Genomic DNA, 24,576 nt, shown 5'->3' on the forward strand with positions numbered 1-24,576 from the left:
CAAATACTATTTGCTGCTGGGATTTATACAACTCTTTTAGTTTAATCAATGATGCAAATAAGTTTACTATCTTGGACTCTGGTCATTTTCATAAACATCAAACAAAAACAAAAGCCTTCAACAAAAGAGAGACATAAAAGAATTATAAAAGTTTATCTTTTGACAAAATTATATAAACTAACAAAGTTCTTTCAAAAATTGCCACTTGTCAGCCCTGACTGGGTGCTCAGTTAATTGGAATGTCTTCTCCATGGGCCAAGGTTGTGGGTTTGATCTCCAGTTAGGGCACATACAAGAAGCAACTAATAAATGCATAGATAAGTGGAACAATGATCAATTTCTCTCTCTCTCAAATCAATCAATAAAAATTCAAAAAAATATTGTCATCTGTCAGATTTTTAAAAAAATGTATACCAAAATTCAGAATTGTTTTATTTTCTTTGTTTTCTATGAGGAAGAGTTGGTGCATTAGTAATTGATTTTACAGCTTCTAGGATAATTATAAAACAATGTTTAGAGAAAATAAGAAAGATAGAATTTTAGCATTCTCTGTTCAGCCTTCCCTGACAATTGTTCCACAACATATAATTTTCTCCAATGTGTTATACAAAAGGCCAAATGTGGGGAAAATTGCACTAATTCATCAAAAGAATAGCAAGCAGAAGCTTTCTTATTTCAATAATAACAAAAAAGGCATTAAAAATTTTCCAACTTCATTTTAAATACATTGGTTTAGTTTAGTTTAACTATGAACAAACACCTTTTCTCATAATTTTTAGAATTATTTTCTCTAATGACATTTCCTTATCTCTACAGAAGGAGGTATTTAGATACCAAAAGACATGAATACTATTTGGGGAATTTATTTTTTCCTATTAACTTTCTTTCTTTGCTAAAACACTTTTTGAAAATGACCTATTAAATATGAGCTTCAAATTGTTCCTTTGGGACTCTTCCTGAAGACAAGCTTTTGGACTAGTTTTGTCAAATCGTATCTGAAAAATCCTCACAACTGATGGCATTTTAAAAACAGACACTAAAGAAAGAAATAGTCTTTTTTTCTGGTTGAAGTCAATAAAGAAGGAAATGATGTTCTCGCTCTTTCCTCCCTCCGTGGCTTCTGTGGTATTACTCTCTCATTTCTCAGTATTTCCTCCCGTAGGAGGGATTATGTGTTTTATGATGGATGCAGTGTTAATGGTTTCCCTTGGCTAATTGTTCAGCTTTCTATGCCACTGGGGCCAAATTAACAGGGTTGGTTCTCTGGATCTGTTCCTCACAGGGTGACAAATAAATCCATCCCTACAGTCCTTGTCTGTGACCACTCATTCTTCTCCCTGATCCCTCTACCCCATGGGAGAATATATTAGTTAGGACATATTAAGGTAAGCTGAAGTAACAAATTAAGCCCCTAACATTAGTAGTTTGATAAAATAAAGATTTTTTTTTTTTTGCTCACAATTTAAGTTCAGTGAAGGTCAATAGTGATGGTGTGGGGTTCTGATCCACATAGTTGCTCAGAGACCCACTCTGGCTGAGCCACCATCACCTTGTAATACTTCCATTTCAAAATTTGGTTGGTTGTATGACTGTTCCAGCAGTGGAAGAACAAACTGGAGGGTTGTGTGTTGGCTTTTAATGCTTTGACTTAGAGGTGACACACATTCTTCTGCTCATATGTAACCATCAGCGGCTGTCCATACGGAGGGGAATATGGATATTTGGTGAACAATAAATGTCTCCAGTGAGATATTCCCTTTCAGTCATTAATAGTTTCTTCTCTCTTTACATATGTAGAATATTTCCTCAACGGACACAAAGTTTCATCCAGTTATTGCATTAAGCTCAAAATAATACATATTGGTCTCTATTAGGTCTGAATGCACTAGAATCCTCTGAACTAAAAGATAAATATAATTTGAAGTAGTGTGAAATGGACAGGATAACTATTCAGAAATAGGAAAACGGAAGACATGGCAGTCACTGGTCTGTAGTGATTCTGAAATCCCCACTGGCAGTCACTGGGAGGGCCCTCTATCCCTACCCTGGATCAGAACGTTCAGTGACTAGTCTTAGCTCCTCTGCAAAGCTTCTTTGCTTTTTTGTTCATTGTTCCACTGGCCCTGACTGTGCCCCTTGTGGGGTTCATCTTTTTCTTTATCTTCTTTGTCCAATTCTGAAGCAGACATTGAATAATATTAACTTTTTAGAGAGTGTGTGGCTTTTGAAGACTAATTCCTATCCCTTGAAGTTTGGAAGCCTGAGTCAGTTTATATCACTAATTAGTCATAAGTTTGCAGTTTTCTTGGTACAACTCTCTCTCTCTTTCTCTAGGGTTGGTAGAGCCAGTTGAGACTTTATTTTTGAAAAAACACTTGATTTGGCTTTTAGTTGGGGGCATGGGTAAGAGGCAGTCCCCAGACAGTAAACTCCCTCACCCCAAGGGCGAGTTTAAGATTGGGGCTGAGCCTCAGGCAGGTCTCCTGTGTCCACTGCTCCTCTGCAAGGCTCCTTTCCCACAGGCTCGAGGACAGGAGGGTCTGCAGTATTCTTTCAGGTGAATAAGACATCAGATTCAGAAACCAGCTTCCCTTGGAGGGTCTCAATCTCCTTCACAACTACTGTCTTGGAGGAGCTGGTGCTGGTGTACCTGAAGAAGTCATAACCCTGTCAGAACCCAAGTTGGCCTGGAAGCCCAGTCCATAGTTGAGATTCCTGTAAGTTGGGCTCAGCACTCCTGAGTAGCTGCTGGTGGCCTTGGTATAGATACTCATGTTCTGCATCCCAGACTCCAACTCCATTTGGTTCTCCTCGCCCTCCAGCAGGTGGCAACCTCCATGTCTACGGTCAGCTTGACATTCATGAATTCCTGATACTCACATAGCTGCTGGTCCATGTCCTGCTTGGCAGCCCTCAGAGTGGCTTCCAGCTCAACCACTTTGGCCTGAGCTCCCCACACTTGGCATCAGCAAAGGTGGCCTTCAGGGAAGTCCTCTGGCCTTTGAGGCCCTCAATCTCGGCTTGGAGTGGGCTGATGTTTCAGTTCCTTTCAGAAATCTCAGTCTTCCTGTGATGCAGGTCATCCAAGTGCTGCCCAGCCAATGTTTGCAGCTTCTTATATTTGACCTGGTACATGGTCTCGGCCTTGGCCTGGCTGCAGTTGGCGATCGTGACTGGACCTTGACCTCAGCAATGATGCCATCCAGGTCCAGGGTGTGGTTGTTGTCCATGGACAGCACCACAGACATGTCAGAGATTTGGACCTGCAACTCACAAATCTCCTCTTCATACAGCTGCCTGTAGAAGTTGATCTCAACGGTCAGTCCTTCCAGGTGGGATCCAGCTCTACCTTGTTCATGTAAACTTCATCCACATCCGTCTTGATGAGGACAAATTCATTGTCAATCTCTGTGCTCTTGTTGATCTCTCATACTTATTCTTCAAGTACTCCACCAGCCCCTGCATATTGCCAAACTCTGCCTCGAGCCTCAGCTTCTTAGCTGCCATGGAAGGTTGTTGATGTAGCTCTGGATATGTTGTCCATGTTACTGTGAGTCATCTGCTGCTGCTGCAGGAGGTTCCACTTGGTCTTCAGAATCTTATCCTTCTGCTCCAGGCTCCGCACCTTATCAATAAAGGAGGCAAACATGTTGAGTTTCTTGATCTGCTCCTTCTCCTGGTTGCACATAGACTGGGGTCCACCTCCAGCTTCAAGGGACTCAGCATGCTTTGTTTCACTTGGACAACTGTGATGCTCCCCATGCTCCCAGGCCTGCTATAGCCCCTGTTCCGATTCATGTTGGTGCCCAGGCAATCCGGTAGCCATGCCCACCCAGAAAAAGGTCAAGGAGCTGATGCAGGTGCAGTGCCCATTTGAGTAAGAGTGGCTGCTGAAGGCCTGGGGACCAGGGATAGACACCCGTAGGTTTTCTGGGTCTCCCTTATGGAGATGGTGGAGGTTGGAATGGAGGCAAGGGGGCCAAACCAAGCAGAGATTTGAGGAGACAAAAAGCTGCTTGGTAAAACTGTCTTGAACACTTAATAAACTTGTATTTAAATGGAGTCAGTGATATAATCTGATAATTGAACAGACAGTTATGTTTGGGACTTTTCTGCTATATTTCTTTGCTTTTCTTTCCTCACATATTCATCACAAACTCTCTTTTACCTGAATTAATGTTGGTAAATACATTGAATCCATCTAGAACAATAAGTACTTTTATACTTTTAATCTGCGATTCCCCTGAAGTATTTCAATCCATCCATAGGTTTTATTGAGCTTTATTTGCTCAGTTTTTAATCTTTTACAGTTTAGGTTTTAAAAGCAATTGGCTTATATAACCAACTAGAGGCCTGATGCACAAAATTCATGCAAGAGTAGACCTTCCTTCCCCTGGCTGCCAGCACCGGCTTCCCTCTGGCACCCAGGACCCAGGCTTCCCCAAAGCCCTGGCTAATTAGCATATTATGCTTTTATTATTATAGATAGGGCCCTGAATTTTGGGACATTCTATTTTCTCTTTAATATCTTCTTATAATCAGTAAATTCTTTCCTGATATTATCTTTTTTTTCTGATATTTACATGCCAGACTCAATGAAAAATAACCAACATACACACAATTTTTCCCCAACCTCTTCTCTTAGAGCTCCCTGTGCAGTACTCTGTTGTTTGTTTTCCAAATTACTTCATGTAACTACTTACCAAATATTGTGCCAATGAAGAATAAGGATGACCATATTTTTAGCCTCTGATATCAGTTTCCTTGCTTTCTGCTATGTGACCACTAGGCCAGTGACATATGTTAAGCTTTATTATGCCAACACAGTAACATAACATAACCTGGAAAGAATTCTGCATTAATTAGATATATTTCACTGTGTTAATAAATTTACTCTGAGGTATCAGTGGCTTAACACAGCACTGATTTATTACTTGCTAATACTAGATGTCCAAAAAGCATAAGGCCCTGTACAATGTAGTTATTAACAGACCCAGGCTGACCTAGGCTCTTTCACCTGATAATGTCACTATTTCAGCGGATGACCTCATAGCTGTGTCAGAAGCGGAAGAGGAAGCTATCTGCTGGCTCTTAAAGGTCAGGGAGGTGGGAAATACAAAAAAGCAGAGAGGTATTTGCTTAGTAGTAAATATCTCTGTGGAATACAGAAGGGCTCTTAATATTAGACTAACAAAGGAGACAGAAGATATTTAGGGATTAAAAACATTACTGACAAATACTATATGATCAGTGATTTTATTTCTCCTTTTCTAAGAGTATATTCTTATATCAATAGTAATACAGAAAAAGTTCCCCATATTTAGCATCATACATGCTCTCTCTCCCCACCCACCCCAACTTCCTCGGGATTAAATAATAGCAAACAGAATTTTATAAAATATTTCCATTTTTATCTTTAAAGTTAGAGGTGGTGGAGATAAGTAGAAGGAAGACTACATACTTTTCTAAGCTATTTCCTCCTCCAATCAGAGGAAGGATAAACTTTTAGAAGAATTTGAGAGGTAATCTCACTCAAATCCCTTATTTTAAAAGGTAAGGAGAGAGAGAGAGACTGACTTACTAAAAGTTACCCCACTAGTTATCGTCAGAAACTGTGAAAAGTCTAAAATGTTACCCAACTCTCAGGCTAACAAGCTTATGTCCCACCACTTCACAGATGTTGGTAGAAGACATGATACTGCTGCATCAGAGGCAAAGTACTTCATTACTCAAAAAAAAAAAAAAAAAAAAGCCTGCATTTCATGTTCATGTGAGTTGTTTCTCTATGTTCCCTGAGACCTGTGCAGGTGGGCCCAGATGAGCACTTGCACACACAGTGAGTTGTGTTACCGGAAAACACTGAGCTTGTATATGGGGGAATTCACTACTGGAGAAAGGCATTACCTCATTTTTCAAGGCTGCTTACTGCAATCATGACCCTGATAAATGACCCAACCTGGGCCATTAGGGCCTTTCATTTTTGGCATACCTAGCATGAATGTGGAGACATGCTTGAGCTTCCAAAAGCTGGTATCAGAGTTAAGACTAGAACCAGCTCTCTAAAAAATGTTTAATATTTTCTTCTGATTGATAGATTAGCATTAGGATCAAATCTATTGACCCTTAGTTATTTAATTTATGGTAAGATTTAGTCAAGGACCAATAAATTTGTGCCAGCAAATCCTGAATTACAGGAAATTAGTCTTTGGAATATATTATTATTTTACTTTTAATTTATTCTCACTAGTCAACATTTATGAATCTCCTACTCTGTGCCAACTGGGACTTGGGGGTGTGGGTTAAACAACAAATTAGAAGTCTTGACCTCACAGTGCTTATAAGACCCATGCATAAGAAAGTGAAAAACAAAAATGAAGAAGCATATGCTAAGAGTGAAATGAGAAGAACAGAGTATAAGTTTATTGGGTCCCAGAAAAGTTTCGACATTTCTGGCTAGCTGTGGTCAGGAAGGATTCATGGATAAAATGGAGAAAGGAAAATTGTTCTTAGAGAAGGGGGAGAACAATAATTTCTATCACTTTTTGTATTCTCCCTGATTTTAAAAGTAAACATTAAAAGATACTCTTTAATGGCAACCATATAGAGATTTTTCTCATCTGTTTTATTCACTGCTCAATCTTCAGTTCTTTGAAAAATGCCTTGCCCATGTTAGAAACTCATAAAAACACAATCAGTAAATGATGGTTGGAGGTGTGCATGGTTTGTACTACTTGTCTTTAACATTTATCTTTTACACAACCCCCACATTCATACAACATACAGTCCATATATAGACAGTTTCTTATTCACTGAATTGGGTCTTTCATATGGTTCTGATGAAATATAATTTCAGCTGCAATGTAATCTGATTCTGGCCCTTGGGAAAAGGACCTGATTTTAGTGTGGCAGTAGAGGGAGGTTTTTTAGCCAGCTCCAAATCTTCCCCAGTGGACCCAAATCTTCTTACTCTCTGAACTAAGGGGCCTCTTATGCTACCAGTGGCTTGGACCTTGTACATTCACATAGTGATTTTTCACCCAGCCTACTTTGCCTTTTCCTTTACTACTCTTTGCATCCCACTTCTTCCTCTACTCATTCTTAACTGGAGGCTTAGGGTTGTGGAGGCTACATAAGTGCTGATGCAGAGTAGGACAGCCTCCTTTTATCTGGCGCCCAGTGCATATTGAGCCCTGCAGGCAGAGGTTTGAGGACTAGAGAGAGCTTCAACACCCATAGGTAGGGGGTGGAAAGGGGACAAGTCTGAACTTCTATAGTTTCTTGGGACATATGGCATTTCTTTCACCTGTCATTAATGCCTGACATTCCCACATGCCTGCAAGGATTTTTTTCACCATGATGCTTGGACCTGGAAGGGCAGTAGTACCAGAACTATTATTATTATTATATACTAGTAGCTATATATAAGAGCTAAATAGCTATATAGCTATTTATTATTTTTTATTCTTATGAGGATGAAACAAGTTTGAAGTCATGTATGTTCAGCTTTTCAACATTTTACTTTCAAATATATAATCAGAAAAATAGATTACCTATATTTTGTTTTTGAGCCATATATGTTATGTCTACTACTAATGCTAACCATGTAATTTTATAGTGAAACTTTAAATTGGTTGAAGATAGTCATAGCAATAATTAAAAATAAGAACAAATAAAGTAACTTAGTAACTACTGGGATGCTTTTGGAAGTATTTTCCATATACATTATAAAGTGGTCCATTTAGAAATAAGGTCATTAAAATAAATTGCTAAGTAAAAGTGTTCTAGATTATAGAGACCTTTTCCCAGATAATGAGTGACACATTTTCACATTGTTCTTCATAAAAATTTAATTTTGTTGATGCCTTATGGATCTAGTTAATCTGACATTTTATTTTCTATGACTTTTATTTTCCTTAGAAGTAAGCTATTAAACTAGATGTTATGCTGAAAGACTCATTCTATAGAAATGTCCTTCAGTTTAAAAATCTTGCTATTACAAGGATATAGGTTTCAGAAGAGAAAATAAAATGAGCAGCCTGAGAGGAATACCAGATGGTCCAGCAGTGTACAGAGAGAGCCGTGAAGCCAGGTGTAATTCCAGGTGGTGCTTACTAGGGTCACAATGGAAGTAGGACTGGAAAAAGGATTGCTCTGTCTGAATCTTCATGTTTAGGCTAATTCTAGTGACTCAAGCTTGTTAGGCCTGTGTACAAGTTGGGAAGATGGAAACCTAAACAATTTAGTTTCCTGTTGGATATACTCTGGCCCAGGTTACCTAGAGGCAAGCCAAGCCGTAGGTGGAGATACTGACTTAGTGAAATATTATGATCTGGTCCAAGAGTTTTCACTAAGTATCAACTTTCCCACTTCCATATGTTGGCCAAAAGCCTGTAACCATGACAAAAGTCAGTGCCTGAAAGTATTCCCGGAGTTGTCGTCTGAATGCTTGTTCCCCCCACCCCAAATTCATATATTGTAATCTTAACCCCCAAAGATGAGGTGGGGCCTTGGGCAGAGACCTCACAAATGAGATTCAGTGCCTTATGAAAGAGTCTCCAGAGAAATCCCTAGCCCTTCCTGTTTTAGAGGATGCAGTTGAAGTCACCAGCTAAACCAGAAAGAGACCCTCACCAAAATGTCACCCTGCTAGCGCTCTGATCTCAGACTTCCCAGCCTCTAGGACCGTGAGACATAAAAGTTTTTTGTCATAAGCCACCCAGTTTATTGTATTTTGTTGTAGCATCATGAATGGACTGAGGCATGAGACAAAATAAAAAGCTCACCCTCGATATTTGTTAATAGTGCTAAGGGATTATGAAGCATATAATGTAGTAAAATAACACGAATCATTCATTCATTCATTTATTTATTAATTTACTAGAGGCCCGGTGCACAAAAATTTGTGCACTCGGGGGGAGAGGGGTCCCTCAGCCCGGCCTGTGCCCTCTCGCAGTCTGGGACCCCGCGGTAGATAACGACCTGCTGGCTTAGGCCTGCTCCCGGGTGGCAGAGGGCAGGCCCAATCCCTAGGTGCAGACCCTGGTCGGGCTCAGAGCAGGGCCAATTGGGGAGTTGGGGTGCCGCCCCCTGTCATGCACAGAGCAGGGTGGATTGGGAGGTTGCGATGCCACCCCCAGTCACGCTCAGGGTAGGGCCGATTGGGGAGTTGGGGCACCGCCCCCTGTCACACTCAAGGCAGGGTCGATGGGGAGGTTGTGGTGCCACCATCTGTCACTCACAGAGCAGGGCCAATCAGGGGGTTGGGGCACTGCCCCCTGTCACGCCCAGAGCAGGGCCGATCAGGGGGTTGGGGAGCTCCCCCCTGTCACGCAGAGAGTAGGGCCGATAGGGGAGTTGGCGCACCGCCCCCTGTCACACACAGAGCAGGGCCGATCAGGGGGTTGGGGTGCCTTCACCTGTCACGAACAGAGCAGGGACGATAGGGAGGTTGTGGTCCCGCCCCCTGTCACATACAGAGCCGCAGGCGATCAGGGGGTTTGGGCACTGCCCCCTGTCACACTGATCCCAGTGCTGGGAGGCCTCTGAGCTCCGCTGATCCCAGTGCTGGGAAGAATATTACCCTTTTACTATATAGAATAGAGGCCTGGTACACGGGAGGGGGCTGGCTGGTTTGCCCTGAAGAGTGTCCTGGATCAGGGTGGGGGGCCCCACTGGGATGCCTGGCCAGCCTGGATGAGGGGATGATGGCTGTTTGCAGCTGGTCATACACCCTTCAGGGTGTGGGTCCCCACTGGGGTGCCTGGCCACTCTGGTTGAGGGGCTGAGGGCTGTTTTCAGGCTGGGACTGAAGCTCCCAACTGCTCCTTTTTTTCTTTTTTCATTTTTTTTTTATTCTGGGCCAGCTTTAGCTCTGAGGCTTGGCTCCAGCTCTGAGGCTTCTGCTGCTGAAAGCAGGTATCTGGTTTGTTTCGGTTCTATAGTCGAAACTCTGTATCAACTCCAGCTCTAACATCCCAGCCTCGCTGAAAGCAGGTTTTTGGGGTTTTGTTTAACGTCTATATTCATTACAATGTTTCTTAAACTGCAGGCTCAGAGGCCTGCAAGGGAGGCGGGGAGCGTTGGTTTCCTCCGTCACTGAAGCAAGCAAGCCTCATGTTAGTTTCAAGCTGCCTGGCTGCCGACGGCCTTCTTGGCTGGAAGTTAATTTGCATATCTCGCTGATTAGCCAATGGGAAGGATAGCGGTTTGTACGCCAATTACCATGTTTCTCTTTTATTAGATAAGGATTAGAGGCCCAGTGCATGGAATCATGCACTGGTGGGGTCCCTCATCCTGACCTGTGCCCTCTCACAATCTGGGATCCCTTGGGAGATGTTGGCCTGCTGGTTTTGGCCCTATCCCCACAGGCCTGTGGGTATCTGGCTGAAACCGGCAGTCTGCCATCCCCTGAGGGATGTAGTAGTGTACAAAGCAGCAGGCAGCTGGGGAGGAGCCCGAGCCTGGGCTGGGCACCGCACAACTCCCACTCATCCTGTCCCGCTGTGCCTGCTTGGTAGTGCTGCTCACAGTGGTGGGAGAGGCTCGTGCTGCTGCAGCTGCACTCGCCAGTCATGAGCCTGGTGTGTGCCTGACAGTCAGTTGAGCGGCACTCCTGCTGTGGGAGTGCACTGAGCACCAGGGGGCAGCTCCTGCATTGAGTGTCTGCCCCCTGGTGGTCAGTGAGCATACTAGCAACCGGTCAAACAGTTAACTGGTCAAATGGTCGACTGGTCAGTTAAGGAGATTATATATATATATATATTTTTTTTTTTCCATTAATTATTCACTGGTCTTTAAAGGTACCAGATATTCTACTGGGCCTTGGAAGAGACAAGCAGATTAAAGACATAGTCCTAGTCCTCAAGGACCTTGTGATTTAGGTGAACAATGATTTTATTCCTTGAGATTTTTGTGTACACAAAAAGGGCTACTTACTAGTAAGTGGTACTGGGACTGCCAGCTCTCGGCTTTAAACATGTGGCCTACATACCTTCTCAACAGGCCTTTGTTAGCCAGTGTGCTAATGTACAATGAACCAGTGTACAAATACAACCATGGTAAAGTTTAAAAATTTCTAATGTGCTTTCACTGGAGGAAAGTAGGTTTTGGCATGAATTCTTTAAGTTCACATACTCTCCCCAATTCTTCACTATTCATTTACACCATTTGCTTTAATGTAAGAACAGGTTTCATAGTGTAGCGGGAGCAGTGGTGGGAACAGTAGGTTAGACATCCTTCCCATTCCCCCTGCTCAATAACAAAATTACTATTGTTATGGAGAAAATGTTTGAAAAAAAGCTTTCACAGAACTTATCTCTAAAAAAGTAGCATTACATTTATGTAAATGGTGGACTATTGTCATGATGCTGGTGGTTCCTGAAAACTGAGAAGGAAAGAGAGTTCCAAATTGTAAAGGACATGGCTAAGATTCTGCCAGTTCTTTGTAATGGGTCTAAGTGGAGAAAGCTATAGAGAAGCACAAAATACACGGAACAAACCATTTTTACAGATTGTAAAAATGAAAGTAAAGAGAGAGTGGAAACAAAACTGAAATTTAGTAATTAACAACTATTTGTTCTTTAATCACTTTGGGAAAGGCACTGTTCTAGTCACTGCAGGGATACAAAAATGACTATGACTGTTGACCACTGCCTTAGGAGGTGGTGGTCTCTTGGTGTGGGAGTACGGCAAGTATATATATCTGTAGTATACACCATAACAGGTTGAAGGTTTCTGTGATAATGATAGAAATAGAAGGTCAAAAGGCTCAGGAAAAGAGAGAACATCTGGTTGAATATGTGTTTGGGGCTTTAGGGCACAATTGAGATTAGTGAAATGGGATTTCTGCTGAGTCTAAGACGGATGACACTTAAATCAGCAGAGACTGCAGAGGTGCAGAGGTGGGAAAGCATGAGGAAATGGCCCATACCTGTATCAGAGAATGCAGGGCATACTTTGAGGAGAAATGGCTGATAAAGCTAGAAAGATTGTTTGGCCAAAGATTACAGAGCTTTCTTATTTATGTCTTTCTTTTCTCTTATTTTTACTTATCTTGTTATTATTATTTTTTATCTTATCCTTTCCCCCCTCATACTTACAGGGAAAAATCTGTCTTCCAAACAATCACATTCTTTAGTAGTAAGGTCATTAAATGTGTTTTATCCAAGTGTCTATTATTTGTGATTTTTCAAAAGTCACTGCAATAATATAGTACGCATAAGTCTCCAGTGTAGCAAGTCTTAGAGGATAAAAATAGAGAAACAGGAATAAAAGCAAAGCTTTAAATATATGGATGTGAAACCAGGTGGTTTTCCATGGCAACATTTCCCCCACAGGCTTACAGTTTTGATACATTGCCTTTTAACTTTTAGTGGATTAAAGATAAAACCTCAGAGTTGAAGCAGATCAGTAATTAGATTTTTCTAAGTTTCTTTAAGGAAGAAGTAGGCTACTCTCTACTTGAGTTACTTTATTTTTGGCTTACCTCATAGTTGTTCAGCTTTGAGACATTTCATGTTTAGATTAAGCATGCCTTTGGGCAAATTTGATTTTTATCAGAGTAATTCCCAACCATGTTACATTCACAAAGTCCGAGGTATGAAAGCTTGTTTTTGATCACCGTCAATAGGATCACATTAGTGTTTTTTGTTGATTTTTAAAAGCAAGCTCTTGGACAATGTAATTATTATTCTATCACAGATTAGTTATGTTCAAATATTCGCTAGTTATAATTATAAAAAGCCACACATGATTGGAATTGTCAAAGTTTGGTTGTTACTTTTGTGGTTAATAGTAAACCCATTTTCTATTCAGATATTTACTTTATATGAGTTTGATTTCTTTATTTAAAAATAATTATGGAAATACCAAATTAGATGAATTTTTTGCATCATAGAATTTGTTTTTTAAACAAATTTTTACGTGAAAAGACATTGTCAGTGTGTTTCTAATTTTCAGTTTCCAAAATCAACAATCCTTTAGCAGGCAGCTAACCAGGCATAAGCAGAGCAGGAAAGATGGGCCAGGTACATAAGGTTACCAGGGCAAGAGTCCCAGGTGCTTATCAATGGCCAAAACTAGAAGTCCTCCCACCAGCACGCCCTTAAACATTAAGGAGATGGCATCTAGGGCCAGTGATGGCGAACCTTTTGAGGTCGGTGTGTCAGCATTTTGAAAAACCCTAACTTAACTCTGGTGCCGTGTCACATATAGAGATTTTTTGATATTTGCAACCATAGTAAAACAAAGACTTACATTTTTGATATTTATTTTATATATTTAAATGCCATTTAACAAAGAAAAATCAACCAAAAAAATGAGTTCACGTGTCACCTCTGACACACGTGTCATAGGTTCACCATCACTGGTCTAGGCCTAAGCTGTGTTTCTTTCAGCTCCAGGACCAGAAAAGCAGCAAAATCTGGTGAAGCGATGCTATGGCTGACATCAAGGTCAGCTGCATTGACTAATGATCCACTCCCCTGGTGCTGACCAATCTGTGGAGACCAAGACCCTGAAGCAACACACCAGGAAGGTTGATGAATAACCTTGACAATAATCCACATTTTCCTTTTCTTTGGTTCAGTGAAGAAAATTTAGTTATTGAGATGCTACTTCAGCATCATGTTGAAACAGAAAATTTTTCATGATTGTTCAATTATAATTGTTAAGCCCGATATTGTCTTTACAAGAGGATGCTTCTGCCCCAATGCCTGTTACTGATGTAAATGACATTAAGTGCACTCAGACTGTCTTCACTGGAAGACTGAACAAGTGTACATATACCTTGAATTCATACAAAAAGTAATTTAATGGATAATGTACTTGTCTACACCAGGAAACAGACTCACCAGTTAACACTACCCATCCTGGGGGAGGTCAGTTGGATGTCTTTTTAACATTAAAAAAGATAACTGTTTTGTCCCTTCAGATGAAATGATCGTCTCTCTTTGACAAACATAAAAGTCCCTCTGCAAGATAAAATTAGTCAAATTAATTTTCCAAGATTAATGCTCTTGCTTAAAGAATAGAAGCAATTTATCATGATTTGTTTCCTAGATTGCATTTTCTTTTCTTGCCAGACATTAGGTTTGTTTCTGAGGTACAAATGCTCAGGTTTAGTGTAGTTGCTAAACAATGCACTCAAAGCTTTGAGTAGCCTCTTTTTTGTTCCTTTGCTGAAAGTGGAGTGCTTCAAATTTATAAGAATTATTTAAATTTTAAAATTAAGCATGTTTAAGGGTGAATTAAGCATGAGTAAGGGTGATTAGAGACCTAGGCAGATACCAAGTCCATAGCTATAGAATGACATTTTTTGTTGGAAGAATTTTCTTAACCCATAATACTCTTAGGTGATTGAATTCCCTGGAGGCTATTTTAATGATGTGCTTGTGGAAAGGCTGGGCTTCTCAGAATTTCAACCATACAGTGCCCCACCTTGTATTGTTGAATCTTAAGATAAAATTTCTGGAGTTATTTTGTTTGAACTTAAAAATCTCCATCGAATTGACCTAGTGACTTACCAACTGGTTTATACATTTCATGAAATAAATCTGCTTTGTACTTCTAATTAATAATGTTTTTAAAAACTTCAATTTTGTACACACTACTTTTTCACTTTTCATTTACAGAATACTTTTTTACTTATAAATAGAAAATATAATAAATAAGTGATGAGATTTTAGAATTCATGAGGTTATGCATTCTTTAATTTTCTATGTCATTGTTCACTGAAAATAATTTAAGCTGTATCCTTTATCATTTGCCTTCTGGAATAGTACACTCTGGCCTTCCACTCTAGCTTTTAAAGATTGTGTTTTATTTTTAATTTCTTATTGTGCCCAGCACAGGACATTGCATATAGAATACATATTGTTGAATTGAATTAGTGTGAAACAATTATGTTCAGCTAAAATTATTGGTACTTTTTTTATAATGGATATATTTAGAGGAGAACAATGGGCTCAACTTGGATCAGCATACTTGGCTATTCCAGACTAGCCATTCAGCTTCTTATTTGAAGTGAACAGTTGAAGGTACTTCATCCTATATTACATATTGGCTACAATACGGGAGATCACCTGGTGTTTTGTGAAAAAAGGGAGCAATACCTATTTTGGATGTATGTTGTCCTGGGTTGCACTAGTGTTTCTGCCACATTAGTGTAGGGGCAAGGCCTGAGAGTAGTCTGATAATATATCAAATCACCAGAGGCCCATTTTTATTGTGCTCACTGGCTCAGAAATTGCAGCTGAAATGACTTACATGCAGTTGGATAATTATCCTGTTTACCAGCCTGTGTGCAGCATACATCTCTTGGATATTATAGCATTTTTCAATGTGGAATGTGAGAAAACTAAACAACAGTACTTTAAACAAAGATTGGACTTGGTGTTTGAGCACTTATGATATTCAGTGTGGCAAATAATATCTTTGCTTTATCCTATTTGATAAGGCTGTTGAATTTGATGTATTATCCATGTCACTGTAAGAAAGGTTTTCATGGTTTTCTCTCTCTCTCTTTCTCTCTCCCTCCCTCTTTCCTTTTTTTCCCCCTTCTCAGTAGCTTAGGAAATGTGGCTTAAAATAATAAAATTATTTAGTTTATTAAGATATGAGAAAAGGGAACTTTTTAATTTTAATCTCAGTGGCTAGTAAATCAATGCTAAAAATATACTGAAATTAGAGGAGAAAGTTAAATTAATGAACCCACTTCTCTCCTGAATAGGATGAGCCCTCTAAATATGGTAATTGGCTGTGTGAGTTTTTTTTCTTTTTAATTTTTAAAAGTAACTTCCTGCTCCTTTATTTCCATGTTATGCTTTGATGGGGAAACTGAATATTGTCATGAATTCGATATTTAAAGAAAAACTTGTCCCACATGATAGTCAGCCAGTTGAATTCTGTCCTATCAGTAAAGTGTGTGGAATAGAATTACATTTGTTTGGACTCCCACATAAAGACACTTTGTTTTTGCAAACACTGGGGAGCCAATAGGGTTCAGCTTTTGCACGCAGATGGATTAGACACGATGGCTGCTGAAAACAGCTTGCACAGGCTGCTGGCAAGCCTTGCAGCCAATACAGGTATCTTGTAACCAGCTAGGAATGCAGTCTGGGCGTTGAAAAATATTAAAACACTTAATGGCACACATTTATAGGAGGTATTTGTTTCACTTGGACACATACCTGAAAGTCTCTTATGACTTTCCTATCTCCTTTTGCTTCAGGACATTGAAATGAACCCGAGTCAGAGACAAGATATGCATATTTATATGTTTTATAAGAACAACTAACCTTGAAGCAGGTCAAAATAACTTGGAGAAGGCTGAGTTATGCTAATTTTTAAAACTCCTCTTAGTCCTTTATTTTTTGAAAAATGACTTAAAGTCCTTGTGAGTGAAGAGCTTTCAAAAGGGGCATTTATTAATGTGCTCAATATATTTATGTAGGACCAAATATATTTTATACACAGCATATGTTCTAGATTTCGAAAATGTTGTTAAGCTTTTTAAGTATCATTTTACTGGCTTTGGAAGACATGTTCTCAATAAATATTTTAATTTTGTCTGAAAAAAGATAGGAGAGATGAGTAAAGGAAGCGTACTGAAGTGTTTTCAGTGTACAGTTGTTTTCTCAGAGTTCTCCTTATTAGAGTTTCAAATAGTATTTTTGTAAATCACAAATGCAGTGATAATTGATTATAATGGTGAGTTTTAGTTATTGTTACATATCAAAGAGCCTCTTAATCATTAAAGAAATATTACAGTTAGATTAGTTATGTGTTTAACACAATTTCTCCTTTCAGTTTATATCATTCACAAAGATGCCTTTCAAATTCTCTCATGTCTGGGAAAGCTGGAAAGGGCTGGTTAAACATCCCTAAACTTAGCTCATGCTAGATTAAAAGGGACCCTCTTCTCTCTCTCTAATGGCTTCATCTGTGTCATAATATTTTGGAAACATGGTTTGGATATTTGCTAGTCTATTCTGATCTTGTCTAGGTGGTGTTTTTTAGTTATACAGTTGGTGGGTAACTTTATTACTTATTTATTTATTGAATTTATTAGGGTGACATTGGTTAACAAAATTATATAGATTTCAGGGGTATCTGTAATAATAAAAGTGTAATATGCTAATTAGACCAGATGGCCAAATGACCTTCTGGACATCCTTCCAGACAACCTTCTGGATGAAGTTGGGTCTGTGAGGGCCGAGCCCCTTGCATGAATTTCATGCATCGAGCCTCTAGTAATTCTATAATACCTCATCAGATATGTGCAAAATAATGAAGCTAAACCAACCATCTTTTTACATTGTATCCAAGAATAAACTAAAAATGTGGTTTAAATGTTAGACTCTAAACCACAATGATCTTAGAAGAAAACATAGGCAATAAAATCTTGAACATTTATTATAGAAATATATTTTTTAGATATATCTCCTCAGGTAAGGGAAACAGAAGAAAAGATAAACAAATAGGACTACATCAAACTAAAAAGTTTTTGCACAGCAAAGGAAACCATCAACAAAATGAAAAGACAGCCCACTGAGTGCGAGAACATATTCAACAATACTTCTGTAAAGGAGTTAATATCTAAAATTTATAAAGAACTTATAAAATAGATCCATAGACATGGAAGTAACAGATTGATGAATCTCAGAGGGAAGGTGGGAGTGTGTGTGTGTGGGGGAGCAGGAAGAGACTAACCAAAAAACTTATATGCATAACCCATGGACACAGCCAAAAGTGCTGTGAAGGCCTGAGGAGGGGGCCAGAGTCGGGGGAGAGTGTCAATGGGGAGAAAAAAGGGGGGCATTTGTAATACCTTCAACAATAAAGATAAATTTTAAAAAGAAACAAAAAAAAACCTCAATAGCAAAACACAAAACAAACAAAAAAACCACAATTGAAAATGGACAAAGGACCTGAATAGACACTTCTCCAAATAGTTCATGCAGATGGCCAGTAGACACATGAAAAGATGCTTAATGTCACTAATCATCAGATAAATTCAAATTAAAACCACAACAATGATGTCTAGTTCTAAGAAACCAGGTCTTTGGCCCAGTTTGGATTATCCTTTACATTGGTCTCTCTATGCATCTGCCTCCTTCCCCCCTTCCTTACTCAATACATCCTTTACAACTATTTCTGAAATATATTTTCATTTGAGTCACACTTCTGCTCTTGAAGCTGCCAGGTGTTCTTCTCCCCTCCCATCTCTTTTCTGTTACCATCCAAGTTTGGAATGGGGGTCAGTGGAGCACAGAAAAGAGTATCAGAGGAAAAAAAAAAGGGAGACAAAGGGATGAAACAATTCAAAGAGATTAATTTGAGTACTTGGACATTCAGGACAAATTATTTCTAATTCAGTTAGTTTGTAGTATGCTGCAACTTGGAAATACTGCCTTAAGAATCTCAAAATGGTTTCTTTTAGTTTATAGTATGAACTGGACTGATTTTCTTTGTTAAAAAATTATGGATTATTTTGCTTCTTTGGAAACCAATGAAAGATGATTCAGTTAACAGGTGTTTCAATATTATTGACATGTTTATTTTCATTTATGCATAATTATTTTGATATCTAGAAAATAAAAGATAGTCAGAAACTATCCTTTAGGTGGCTGGGAAGCATCATTGCACTTTCAGGACGCATATGGCTGTGCCCTCTGGAGCACAATAGATTCTGAAAAGGGGTATGAATTGAGCAAGACAAAATTGTGAGCTTGGAAAAGTTTTTTATTCTCATCACATTTAACTTCCTTTATGTTACTTCACTTTACTTTCCACCTTCCCTGCAATATCTTGTCATCTCTCTCAATTTCCTGCCTTTTAATTTACTCTACTGAGCCTCCTCTCCTAAAAAAGGGAGGCTAAACTTTATCTAATCCTATGTATGTCAACTCTGTTTATTTTTAAAACCCCGTTTATTGTAAAATAAAAGACAGGTATGGAAAATTACCCAAATCAATATATAGCTTAATGATTTATTATAAGGTAAGCATCACCCAGCTCAAGAAATAGTCACCGAGAAGCCCTTTCTGTTTGTCCTATTCCAACTATAATGCACTTCTGCCCAACTTTAGTTTAGACTATAGTGACTTTGCATTTTTCTTTTTATAGTTTTATCACTCAATCTGTATCACTAGACACTCTAGTTTACATTTTTAAATATTTCTTTTTTATTATGAGGATGAAAAACATATAACATACAATTTTCCATCTTTTTTTCCCATTATAGCTCACATTCAATATTATTCTGTATTAGTTTCAGGTGCACAACATAGCGATTAGATAATCATACTTTACAGAGTGGTCCTTCTAGTATTTCAAGTACCCACCTTGGCTCGTACATAGCTAGTACAATATTATTATTTTTTCCTCTATTGACCTCTCTCCCTGTCCACTCCCACAACCAGCAAATGCCCTCACCCCAATAGTGACTGTGTTCATTGGTAATGCTTATATGCAAGCATACAAGTTCTTTGGCTGATTTCTTACCCCTCGCTCCCCTGCCTTCCCTCTGAGGTTTGACAGTCTGATCAGTGCTTCTCTGTCTCTGGATATGTTTTTGTTCATCGGTTTATGTTGTTCATTATAATACACAAATGAGTGAGATGAAACAATGTACGTCGAGTCTGACGTAACCCGAGGACTGTCTGTAATAGGAAAGGAGCTTCTGACAGGTGTGAGTTGGCATCTCATTGTTGTTTTGATTTGTATCTCTTGAAAGATTGGTGACTTTAAGCATGTTTTCATATGATTCTTGCCCTTCTGTATATCCTCTTTCAATTACTGTCTATTTAGGTCCTTTGCCTATTTTTTGATTGGGTTGTTTATCTTTCTTTTGTTAAATTGTATGAGTTCCTTGTAAATTTTGGAGATTAAACTGTATCAGAGATAACATTGGCAAATATGTTCTCCCATGCAGTGGGCTTTCTTGTTGTTTTGTTGGTATTTTTTCCTGCTCTGTAGAAGCTTTATATTTTGATGAAATCTCATTTGTTTATTTTCTTCTTAAGTTCCATTGCCCTAGATTCTAGAAGCTATATCAGTAAAGGTATTGCCATGACAAATGTTTGATATTTTGCTGCCTGTGTTTGCTCTAAGGTTTTTATGGATTTCCATCTTACATTTAAGTCCTTTATCCATTTTGAGTTTATTTTTGTGTATGGTGTAAGTTGGTGTTCAAATTTCATTTTTTTTTGCATGTATCTGTCCAATTTTCCCAACACCATTGATTGAAGAGACTATCTAGACTCCATTGTATGCTCTTGTCTCCTTTGTCAAATATTAATTGAGCATACTGGCTTGGGTCAATTTCTGGGATCTCTGTTCTGTTTCATTGGTCTATATGTCTGTTCTTGTTCCAGTGCCAGGCAGTTTTGAGAACAATGGCTTTGTAGTATAGCTTGATATCTGATATTGAGATCTCTCTTACTTTTTTCTTCTTTCTCAGGATTGCTGTGGCTATTTGGGGTCTTTTTTTTTTTTTATTCCAGATGAATTTTTGGAGAGTTTGTTCTAGGTCTGTGAAATATGCAATTGGTATCTTAATGGGAATTGAATCGAATCTATAAATTGCTTTGATAGTATGGACATTTTAATGATGTTGATTCTTTCAATCCATCAACACAGTATATTCTTAAAATATTTGATATGCTTTTCAGTCTTTTAAAAAATCTCTATCTTCATCTTTCATCTGTTTTATTTCTTTATGGGGTATCTGTTAAACACCCTGGGAAATTTGATATGTAAAATTTCCCACAGTCTGGATGTTGATGATGCTATCCTTTTGGTGCAGTTCAACATGTTTCTTTGTCATGGATATTTCTTACACATTGGCAACTAAATTCAGAGGGTTGACCTGACTCACCTTGATTCCTTTGACAAGGCTATACTTAGTCTTTGTTATAGTTTTGGGAGGTACATGTCCAGTTTTTCTTTTTCTTTTGTAATTTAGCAACCATTTTGTTTAATGCCTGTATCAATTATTCATTGGCAGTTATAAATAGAATTTTTAAATTTTATCATTTCTTTTTTCACTTATTAATTTGAATTATATATATATAAAAGCCAAGCGACCCGAACGACCAGAATGACTGATCACTATGACATGCATTGCAGCTGGCCAACCACCCTGATTGGGGCGTGGCTGGCTGACCTCCTGCGGGCGCCCCCTCCCCCCACCCACTTGGCCCTGATGGGGTGGGCGGGGCCAACTGGACAACCTCCCACAGCCCCTCATCCCGGCCAGCCTGGCTCTGATCGGCCTGATCAGTACCTGTGCTGGCCAGTCCCCACCCATGCACAAATTCTTGCACTGGGCCTCTAGTAAATTTATAAAGAGAAACTTCCTTTCATCTTCCATTTGACTACCTTGTGGATTACCAGGAAAAGCTAGATGAACTCATGAATTTGGTTATACTTGATAGGTTTCAATTCATTCAATTTGTATCATTGTTGAAGCTCACACACTATATAATTTTAATTTAATCCTTATGTTACTAGAGTCATTTTTTTTTTTTTTAACTAAGGATGACTTCTTCCGTAACTGAGTCTTTTTTTTTTTTAAATATGTGTTTCACTCTTCTTTCCTCTTCTATTTTCTCCTACAGAATATAAGTGGTTTTATTCTATTGTAGAAAAATAAGAAAACACAAAAAAATTGAGAGAAAACTAAGGTATTCCCTCCACCGAAATTAACCACTGTAACACTTTAGTAAAAAGCCTTTCAGAATTTTCTATGCATAATTTATAGAAATGAAATCTTACTCTTTATTTTATTTCATGATATCCTTTTAAAACCTATGTATGATTAATGTAATTCCATGTCAATAAATATAGACTGAATAATCACTTTTAATGAATGGATATAAATTAATGGATATTTAGATAGTTTCTACTTTTTTCACCAAAAATAATGCTATAATAAATACCTTTGTATTAAATATACAGGACATTTTCTGACCTAACTATCAACTTAGGAATTTCTGAATGGGCAGTGGAATACAAGACATTGCATCTGCCTCTCCTCCCAGACAACCGAGGTTTTGGGCTTCCATTGCTTGTGGTTTAGCTTAAAGTGGTAAGATGAGTAGTAACAATCAGAATTCTTGCTCAATTATTTGGAATTGTAAACTAATAAACTCTGCAAGTAACTAATAGCTTAAGGTGGGGGATGTAGCAGCCATATTTAACCATCTGCAGGCACAGATTACAAAGAAATAATGAGTCTATAGAAAGAGAATAAATGGAACATATGGACAAAGCACCTACTCTATGCCAATCACTGTTCTAGCTGCTTGGGACACATCAATGAATAGAGCAAAGATCTCTGCTTTCGTAAAGCGTATATCCTAGAGGAGAGAGACAATCAATATTTTAAATAGGCAATATAGCATATTGGAGCGCTATGGAAAGAAGAAAAAATAGAATGGAATGAGGGAGATGGAAACACAGGTTATGGGGATGGATGCTATGGCTCTTATGAAACAAAGAGAAAGGCAATGTCTTGGTTCTGACAATGTCCTAGTTACTAGTTCCAGTTTGCATGAGTTTTGCCCAGCCGTATTCATTTATAGTGCTTGTTTTTGTGACATGTAGGTATCCTTTAATAAGTCTTTTAAAAATATTATTAAAATAGCTTTTAGGGGGAGACCTTTGCTCAGCCTTCCTGGTGTTTGCCTTCAGTCAAGATTCTAAATAACTTGACTTGGGAACGAAAAGGAGCCACCTCACCTTTTTTGCAGTTGACAAATGCTTTTTGGGTTCCTCTAAAGCAGGGGTCCTCAAACTTTTTAAACAGGGGGCCAGTTCACTGTCCCTCAGACCGTTGGAGGGCCGGACTATAGTTTAAAAAAAACTATGAACAAATTCCTATGCACGCTGCAACATATCTTATTTTGAAGTAAAAGAACAAAACGGGAACAAATACAATATTTGTATTTGCATGTGGCCCGCGGGCCGTAGTTTGAGGACCCCTACTCTAAAGTGATGGCTGTTTTTGGAAAATAAGTAGCTGCCCTTTGGAGTAAAAGGGAAAAGACAGGAATGTGGGAAGAGCTCAGGAGATCTAGCTCAGTGCTGCGGCCGAAGCAACGCTGTGAGTACACTCCAGCGAACAGACTTCCTTGGCACACCAGGAAGTGGCAACACCCGCCTGACAAATCTCCAGGAGCCACCTACTCTTAGCCCCGACCCTCATGCCCATTGGATAACATAGCAAGCATGTCCCCATTGCATTGGCTGCTTGTACTTCCTCAATAAAGTTAGATCTGTGTCTCTGAACCTGGTCTCCGGAGTCGTGCATGCAGGACGCCCCAGCGCATTGGACTCCGTCGTCCTTATTTTCGAGGGACCCCCTGTTTCACAGGAATGCAATTCTGTCATCCCCAGATCTGGATTACTGGTAGACTAATAGAATGTTCCATTGGCCACACGGCCCATTGAAATTTATAAGTAATTACAGAAGGTACTGAGCATGGGCAGCTTTTTTTTTTTTAAATCCTCACATGAGGATATTTTTTCCAATAATTTTTAGAGAGCGTGGGAGAGGGAAAGACAAACAACAATGTGAAACACATCTATTGGCTGCCTTTTGTAGGCTCCCTAACCAGGGTCTGGGCCTGGGAGGAGCCTGCAACCGAGGTACATGCTCTTGACCAAAATCAAACCCGGGATACTTCAGTCTTCAGGCCTACGCTCTATTCTGAGCCAAACTGGCTAGAGCTGGGCAGTTTTATTAAGACAGTATTGGTCTTTGGACCTAAAAGGCCCAGAAAACTTTTCAGAATGTGTGAGGCAAAAAATTGAAATTAAAATGATACTTTGCTTTTTTATCCTCAAAGTTGGTTTTCTAATTGTGCAGCTGAATGAACAGAAAGCAGAAGCCCATGCAAGTCTAAATGTTGTTTTTAAAATCCTTTTCTAATGTATTTGTGAATTATAATAAAGGTGACTATATACTTAAAAATATTATTTAAATAAGTTTGAATCTGCTTTTGTTCTTTTCAACTTTGATAAAAATATTCTTATGCATTAATTTTTGGCATTTACCAAAAATTCTATTTTTGTAGAATGATTTTCTATAAGTAGATTACTAGATTAACAAGTATGCATATTAATATTTTCAGATACCTTTAGCTGAACTTGTGTTTTAGTTTCCTAACTCTTGGTAATATTGAGGGAGATGATAAATATTCATGTGTCATATTGCTAAACACATAGCATATCAAACCGGGTCTAGGGAGGAGCCAGAAACCACACCATTCATTTGACAGGAAAAGTTTGATATAATTTTTTATGAGATAAAATATGGTAGACAACTGAAAAGGATAAAAGAGAACACCAAAATCTACAAGGTAGCATCTACAGGGAGTGGCGGCTCCCCTGAGAGCTGAGGAAAAAGCCAATAAGGAATGAACTGAGAAGGTCCTGCAAGGCGGATCCAGACTTCTGAGAGGTGGTTGCCCAGTGGTGTTCACCACTGCGGTGATTACAGTGCTTGGTGGCGTCTGCCTGCCTTGAGACTTGAGAGCCATTGTTCTTGTGGCGACTCTTGCTGAAGGGTTC

The 24,576-nt window shown here is 38.9% G+C and overlaps 1 pseudogene; it reads right to left on the reverse strand.

The window, feature by feature from the left end:
• Positions 1–2,553: 2,553 nt before the first annotated feature.
• LOC102764805 overlaps positions 2,554–24,576 on the reverse strand; it is a 42,965-nt pseudogene continuing 20,942 nt past the window's right edge.

The sequence above is a fragment of the Myotis davidii genome, unplaced genomic scaffold (assembly GCF_000327345.1).
Source record: "Myotis davidii unplaced genomic scaffold, ASM32734v1 scaffold409, whole genome shotgun sequence".
Taxonomy (NCBI): Eukaryota; Metazoa; Chordata; class Mammalia; order Chiroptera; family Vespertilionidae; genus Myotis; species Myotis davidii.